The following is an 8,807-nucleotide window of genomic DNA, read 5'->3' as shown; positions in this document are numbered from 1 at the left end:
AAAAGAAAGAACTACCAGTAGACATGATGACTTGGATGAATCTCAAAATTATTATGCAGAGCGAAAAAAGTCAGACACACGAGGACAAGCACTATGGTAATATGTATCAAATCTGATCTATAGGGACAGAAAGTAGATCAGTGGGTGCCTGGGGCCAGTGTAGGGGGTGGTGATTGACTGGGAAGGGGTCTGGAGGAAATCTTTTAGGGCGATGGAGATGTTCTACACCTTGATTATTGTGGTAGCTACACAAGTATAGGCACTTATCAACTCATTGAACGGTACATCTAAAATGAGTACATTTTATTGTATATAAAGTAGGTATACTTTATTGTATGTAAATTGACCTCAATAAAGTTGATTAGAAAAATAATTCCTTCCCAAGAGCCTGGATGAGGGGCCAAAGCCTCCATCTTGTCAGAGTGACCACAAGCCTGAAGCTTGTCCTACAATAATCTTACCATGAGCAGGCAGATGTCTTCCCAGAAAGCCTAAACAAAGATCAGGGCAGTCTCCCTCAAGGCCTGGTAATACCGCCAAGCAGGATAAACAGCTCCCTGGTGCCCTGGAAAAGGCTCCTCTCTGGCCCTTGATCCTTAAAAGTCTGGAATTTCTGGCTGAACAAGAAGGCCTGGGCCCAGTCTCTGGGCAGCTTCTCCTCAGCTCCGGGCAGGACGCCTAGCCACTCCTCACGCAGGTGCCGGCCTGCTGCCCAAGCACGGGGTCCGAGGGCCCTGGCAGGTCCCCCTAGGGGCAGAGGTGGGAGACCGCCCAATGCCCAGCCCGCCCTCTGCCCCCTACGCCGCACCATGGTGGCAGGGCCTCTGCCTAGAGAGCAGGCTCGCAGGGGAAGGAAGCAAGGCCCCAGCACTCAACCTGCTCCCCCAAACAAACTCTGGGCTAGGGAGCCCAGAGAGTCACCCAGACCTTGACTCTGAGTGGGGATGGTTTAACAGCCCCCAGAGAGGCAGGGAGTCAGTGACAGGACAGGGCCTGGAGGCGTGGACTTTGAACTCTTAGCCCAGTGCCCTTTCCCCCACCTCAGACTGAGCTCCCAGTTAGTTTCTGGGGGCAGGGTTTTTAATGGGGCTGGTTCTGAACAAGAGTTCTCCAGGGCAAGGCCTGTGAAACAAAGGGACTGTCTCCCGCAGTGGCTGGCGGCCCCTGGGGTGTGGGGCCTGGGACCAGATTCTGCTCACCATAGGATCTGGCCTTCCAGACCGCCCGGGTCCTCAAGGGTCCCAAGAGCCCCACCTCCTCTGCTCTGTCTGGATCCATCTATCTCTCCTTGTCTCTGTCTCTCTGCCTCTCTCTGTCTTTGCCTCCCCTCCCCCATTCCCTTTTGTCACCTGCCCCTGTTTTTCCTGCCTTGCTCACTCTCCAGTCCACAGGCTGTTCATTCCCAGGGGTCCCCTCCCCTTATCTTCCTGGCAGCTGTTGGCCTTGGCCTGGAGGTACAGGATTAGTTAACTCTTCCTCTCCTCCCACCCACTGCATTTCCAGGGAATCAGCAGCAGCAGAGCACCAAGGGCAGCCTAGGGTTAGAGCTCAGGAAGTTTGGGGTCTGGCCCTCCCTGCCTCATCATGTGCCATGAGCTGGGCCCTTGCCCCCTGCATCTCAGTTTTATCATCTGTAAAATGAGAGCATCTTACCTTTTTACTATCCCAGCTCTGCACCACCCCCCAGCATACACACACGCTCCATGTTTTACAAGTTTAGAGCTATCAAATTACATTTTTCAGTAATTATTAATTCAGGAGCCAATTTTGTATGAAACAAAACCAACCAAAGCTTCTGAGCAGCATGCCATGGTTTTGTTTCACATAAAACAGGATCGTGAATTAATAATTACTGAATAAATGTGCGTTTATCATATTTTCCATTATAATTCCAGCAAAGAAACTTGACATTTTAGTTAAGCCTGTGTAGCCTTCACACAGATAAATGTTCTATTTCTGCTAGGCTTTTGGAGAGATAAAAATCAGCTCCAGGTCTCTTCCTCCCCGCTATTTTCTGATCTCAGGTGCGAAGTGGGGAGCCAAGGATAGGTTATCTTTAAGACCGCTTGTTTTGCTGGAGTAGTAGGCCCGAGTGTGTCTCACTGGCTATCATATCAGTCACTCATTAGGCACCAACATCATTGGTCCCGCCTACCAATGCCTGGCCTCCCATCAGGTAACAAAGAAAATCGCCAGCAGGGCCTGGGCCCCAAGACCTGCCCACAGCACAAACCCTTCTGCTCCTCCCCTGCCAGCCCAACCCACAAGTAACCCCAGAATTCAGAGCTAGTGATCGTGGAAGCAGGAAGAAGCCATCGTCGTCAGGAGCGGCTCAGGATTTTCCCAAGGGAAAGAAGCCAGTTGCCTTGGCAAGGAGACAGCATTTGGGAACAGAGGCTGTATACCAGACCATCTCGAGGGGCTTAAAGCAATGCGCAAGGAGAGCTGGTCCCCTTGGTACAGCCGCCCACTCCGTACCCTTGCTGTAAACACCTCCCCTCGTTCCACAGGAGGGAGACTGAGGCCCAGGAGTATCACTTCCTTGCCATTCTCTTTTTTTCTCTGTCCCCGCCCCCCTCCACTGCTGCCCGCCTGGCATCCCAGGTTCCCATGGAATAGGTCAAAGGCACTGAGCTGGATGGGATAACCTGGGTTTCTAATCTGGGACCCAAAGTGAATTCCAGGTCTGTAGCCCCTGCTCCTAACTTTGTTCCCTACTGGACACTCCACATGATATCTTAGAAGTGCCTCCAATTCAACCTGCTCACACCAACCCACCTTCCCCCTTTGGTGGGGGAGTTGCCCCTCTGGCTGGGTTCCACAGCTTTGCACCTGGCCACCAATCACCCAGGCTCTGCCTTCTGACCCAGGGAACCCGCCACCAGCTACTCTTCACCCCTCTCAGCCCAGGCCTCATCCTAGCCCTCCTAGAGCACGGTGGTGGTCTCCCAGCCTCCCACCCACCCCCACACTAGAGTCAGAAGGGACTCCTTCCCTTCACTTATGACCGATCACTCACAACCTTGGTCAAAACCTTGAGTGACTTCATCGTACAAAGATTCTGCATGTGTGCGGAAGGCAGAAAGAGGAGAAATGAAGGAATGATGGAAGTTCTTGGAGGAAAAGATGGGGAACCATTCATCAGACTCAGAAACAGGGAGTGCCTGGCTCAAGGTCACCCAGCAAGGCAGAGGCAGAGTGGCATGTTTGGGGGACAGTAGTGCTCTCTTTTCACCAGGGCAGCTGACCACCCCTCCCCCCCCCGTTGCCCCCACTGGATACTGGAGCTTCCATGTGCCCTAATCTTGCACACTCTTTCACACCTCTGCTTCCTTCTTCATGCGTCAGTGCCCTTCCTCTCTTCCCCCACCTCCAGTTAGCCAGGTGCCCAAGCCTAGCTGAAATTCTGCCTCCTCCAGGAAGCCTTCCCTGAATGCCTGTCCTGGCACACCTCTCTCCACGTCACTCAACACTCTCAGACTTAGGTTAGAATTATTCCTGTGCATGCCCGCTAGGAGGGGTGGGACTCATCTTACTCACCTTCATATCTCCAAGAGCACCCTGCACAGTGCCTGGCCTGTCACAGGTGCTCAACAGGTATTTCTGGAATGAATTATCATTATATTTAGATTGTCATTATAAATGTCTGGCATGGACAGAGCCCTCATTTGAATAAGCCACTGGACTCAGTATGCAAGTCAGAGCGCATGTGTCTTCACAATGATTAGCCCTGATGATTAGCCCCATTTCACAGGTGGGAAGACTAAGACTCAGAGGAAGTAAGTAACTTGTCTGGGTCTCACTGTTAGAAGGTGGCAGAATTGGTATTCGACCCCAGTGTGGCTGATTCTAAAGCCTAGATGCAGCCCTGTGACTCTGGATGTCTGTGCTCTGTCTGCAGCCCAGATGACAGTGCAGCCGGGCCAGGTGAGCAGTTGGTGAGGGTCCCCAGGACTCTGCTGGCTCCAGGTGGCCTTTCTAGCTTCATGACGCAGGCTCCACTCAGACCTGCTTTGCGGATGACCCTGGTAGTTTAGATCCTGCCCTGGAATCCTGAGTCCAGCCCGGTGACATGAGTCCTCCACTGGCCCCCTGCCACAGGAACACAAAGTACCTTTGCACACAACCTCTCTTTGCTGGTGATGGCAAATAGGGAAGGCCCAGGGCAAAACGGTAAGGCGGCAGAAGTTTGTCTTGGACGGTGTTTACAGCCTCTCTGTTCTGTTCTCTTCCCACTTGGGGTTTCCTGCTGGCTGCCCCCTCCCCTTGCTGCAGACTGCATGCTGCAGTTTAACCTGTTTGTAACTCAGAGTGGTGTGAAAGGACTGCTGAGGGAACCTGAGCCTTTGGGGGAGATTTGTGATGAAGCGGGGCTTTCTCCTTGTTCATGGAATCTGGACCAACCAAGAGCTGGTCCCAAAGAGAGCCTGCGATTGTTTTGCCCCTTGAGTGCCCCCCAGTCACAAAGCTCAGTGGGAAAGTATGCTCTCTCTCTTGTTCCCCTCACTGGATCCAAGTCCCTGTGCAGAGGTCCCCAGATGTGGGGCCTGCACCGCCTCCTCTTCCTGCTGCTACTCCTGTCCCCCTCCCCACACAGGGCCTGCTCACGCTCACCCCATCTTGTGTGCCAAGCCTGCACTCAGCCTTCAGACATCAGCTCACTTGATCATCACTGGAGCCCTGAACTCTCCACCCCATTTGATGGGTGAAGATGCCGAGGCGCAGAAGGGTTCAGTGAGCTGCTGGGATTTGAACTTTGGCCCGTGTGGCTACAAAGCCCATGCAGCCTTGACTCCCTTTCCATGCACAGTGCCCCTGGGCAGGCACAGAGCCTGATGCTTCTGCTGCCCTCAACTGCCCAGCACTGATGTCCCCGGGGAGCAGAGACCAGCCAGGGACGAAGGAGAGGGGCTGCTCAGCACTGTGGCTTCGCTCCGAGGCAGGGTCACACTGCCTGGGCTGGCTCATTCCTGCTTCTACGACCAACGTGAACCTCAGTTTTCCCTTTTGTGAACCTATTTCTAGGGATTCTTCTGAGGATTAAACGAGGTAGTTTGAACTGAGTGCTTCGCAGAGTGGCCCATGGCAGGTGCTCAAGAAAACCTCGCTGACTGCCTGTGACCTGGGTGGGGGCAAGGTGAGGAGGGGACGGTGATGAAATGGCACAGAAACCACAGGAAACTTCATCACAGAGACTGACAGCATATGCAAGGGAAGTAGCAAAACAAGAAGAAAAAAACTTTAAAATTTTGGCTGAGTAAAGGCAATAGTATAATTACCATCATTTATAAAAACTACTTCCCATTAATGCCTAATTCCCATGAAGCGCAACAATGATTATCTCATTAACTATGTGTCAGATTAACTTTGTTGTAGGTTTTATTTGATTAAAACAGTGAACTCTCAATGTGTATGCTCATTCTTCATAGTCTGTTAGTTTCTGGAGCACAGTCCTCCGCTGACAACTTTTTCTAAATTAGAAGCCATATTTCCAGGGAAGTGGCTTGTAAAATTCAGTTATTTTGATTTCCCAAAGCGAGGTGAAGCAAGGTGGAGAGAGAGTCTCAGAGCTTCCTCCAGCACCCACCTTGGAATTTGCAAAGGCCAGTGATGAAAGGTGAATTATGTGTCAATGTTTTAAAAACTTTGGGGGCTTTTGTATTATTTGAATATTTTACTATGTGCATTTGTATTATTTTGTGGTAGTGGAGGATGCTATTTTTTCCCCCAATACGTTGAGGACTCTAAAGTTGTTACATCCTGGATTCTATTTCCCCCATGGGGAGAAAACGTTGCTCTCTGTCATATGCACTTAAGCGCCTGACATTCTTCTCATGTTCTGATAGGCAGTGCAACCCCCTCCCCACTACTCTTCACCCTACCTTAACAGAGAAAAGCTGCTGGCTGACAGCTCCCATCTACACGTGGTGATCGCTAAGAATTTCCAATAGGGAAGTGTCATGCTTTGCCAACTCTGGGGAAGACAGACGGCATAACCGGCTGGAATCACAGACCTGGGCGACGGTGCAGGAGAAGACAGAGCTGGTTGGGGAAGGGTCCTCCAGAGGTGGGCTGGTCGTCTTCCACGATGCCAGACTAGAGGCATTGTGTCCAGAGGCTCAAGCTGTTCAGCGGCCCCTCTCACCTCCAGGGGCCCTAGTGTGTGCCGCTGACATGTGGGAGAGTCTCTGAAGCCCACACCAGACCCCAAGGAGCCTCCTCCCGAGCTCAAGTTGTATGTTTGTGGTGGGAGGAGTTCAGAAAGAAGATCCCAATGCAGAGGGGAAGATCGGACGGGAGCAGCAAAGGTCCCTGTCATCATTACAGAAGAGGGAGACCAGAGATCCAGGAGAGGGTGCTGTCCTGCTGTCCTGATTACCCGGGGTCTGTGCACACCGGGGGCCTGCAGGTGGAGGATGAAATGCCAGGTGGAGACGGCTTACTCTGGTTCAGACTCGGCTCTCAAGGCCAGAGACAAGGGCAAACTTGGATCCTGGAGGACCAGGGTAGGAGGGCCTCAGAGAGAGGAGCCCCTGACAGTGAGGTGGGGGAGGCACTTACTGGTTTCACCCCACCCTGATCAGAACCCAGTGCCCAGATGTGGTCTGTAAAAAGAGCCCTCAGCTCAGGGCCCCTGGAGACCAACCTCCCCCAGCCCCAACCTCACTCTTGTGGTCTGGCTTGCCTTTGGCTGCTGAGCGTAGGGCCCAGGGCAGCTCTGTCCAGCTGAAATACGCCAGCACATATACAACTTAAGATTTCTCTATAGCCACATTTTTTAAAGTGTGAAAGAAACAAGTACAATTAATTTTAGGAATATATTTTGCTTAACCCCGCATATCCAAAATATTATCCTTCCACTATGTAATCAATATAAAAATTAGTGAGATCTTATATATTCTTTTTTTGTACTAAGTCTTCAAAATCAGGTGCGTAGGGACTTCCCTGGTGGCGCAGTGGTTAAGAATCCGCCTGCCAATGCAGGGGACATGGGTTCGAGCCCTGGTCCAGGAAGATCCCACATTCGCAGAGCAATTAAACCTGTTCGCCACAACTACTGAAGCCCGCGTGCCTAGAGCCCATGCTCCGCAACGAGAGAATCCACCACTTGCTGCAACTAGAGAAAGCCAGCGTGCAGCAATGAAGACCCAATGCAGCCCCCCAAAAAAAACAAAAAAAGCAAAATCAGGTGTGTAGTTCACTCTTGCAGCACCTCTCAGCTTGTACTAGCTCCATTCCAGGGCTCAACAGGGCGCTCGTGGCTGCCACACTGGGTGGCCCAGGTCTAGGGCTTTCCTTGTGCCCTGCCTCCCCAAAGGGTCCATCATTTGGCCTCCTCAGAGGCCCCAGGTCCAGACCCTTTTGCCTTTCCCTGACCCAGGAGCAAATCAGACTTTGGGTCTGGGTGCCCATCTATTTTTCTTTTGTTGAACAAGGGAGGCCCGTGGGGAAGCTGTCACCTCCCCTCTCCGGGCCCTAGTTTAATCCTCTGTCAGGTGAGGGGTTTTCATTAGACTTGTGACTTTCAAGCAATGGAACCTGTTTTTCAAAGGAGATCTTATGCAGAAGCCCAATGTATACATCAGAAGAAAGAATTGCTGTTCTGTTTCAAGATGATGAGGGGCTTGGGCCCTGCTTCCTCCAGGGTGGGGCCTGGATCGGTAAATGATTGGCCAGGCCCCAGAGTACCAAGGAGGAGAACCCTGAATCAGTCTGCAACTCACATTTCACACATCATTTTATAAGCATGCAAAACTACACTGTAGGTTGCTTATAGACCCATATATATAGTAAAAGTATGAAAACACAGGGGAAGATGTATCATTCTCAAGTTAGTGGCTTCTGAAGAGGGAGGGAGGAAGGAGATGGGCTAGGGATGGCACTTCGGTTCTATTGTCAACATTTAATTTTTTGACCAAAGGAGACCTAAAGAAAATACAACAAAATGTTAACATTTGTTCCAGCTTAGTGGTGGGTGTGTGGCTATCTAAAATATTACTCTGTACTTCTCTGTATGTTTGAAATATTTTATAATTTAAATTTATTTAAAATTTTAAGAAGGGTAAAAATACATAATTTGATGTCATTTAAACCAAAAAAAAATTTTTTTTAATAATAAAGTAAAATGTAAGTCCCCCCCCAGCCACAATCCCCCACCCCCACCCCTGCATTATCCCTAAAAGACCCCTTCCACCCTTCCTGCTCTGATAGCCCAGGAATCCAGGAGCTGAACTGACCAAGGGTTGGGGTCCTGGGGAGAAGGACTAGAGCCAAGCAATTATGCAATAAGCATTGATTGTACCTATGGCTATCAGACATGTGTGGCCCCTGGGGTGATTAAGACCCAACCTGGTTCAAAAGAAGCCTAAGAAAGGAGACCTCCCATGGCCCCTGGCCTCGGTGCTGGATGTGAGAGGGCTAAGGGAGGAGGCTGGGATCTTCTCCCTCCCTGGCTCCTGGGGCTCCCAGTCTGTAGACTTTAGGGAGCCCCCTCTTCTCCAGTTCTCACGAAGTTCCCCCTCCAATCCCAGCCCGCCTCTCCATTGCACTGTGGATTGCTCTGGACTCCTCTAGCCAACTCCGGGGGACACTGCTTGCTCACTCATTTGATTATCTGTGTCTTCTTCCCTGAGCCCTGGCTCTGGCTCCTCCCAGTAGCCCCTCCTCCCGCCTTGGCCCTTGAAGTCCCGGAAGCTTAGGAAGGTCACCTTGCTGGGCTGGGCAAGGAGGAGGTGGAGGGCTGTGTGAGGGCAGCCATGTACTAGGTCCAGTGGGGTTATTTCATTCCAGCAAACAGGTCCTGCTGG

The sequence above is a fragment of the Balaenoptera borealis genome (assembly GCF_965194805.1).
Source record: "Balaenoptera borealis genome assembly, chromosome: 20".
NCBI lineage: Eukaryota > Metazoa > Chordata > Mammalia > Artiodactyla > Balaenopteridae > Balaenoptera > Balaenoptera borealis.
Note: the sequence above shows the minus strand (reverse complement) of the source record.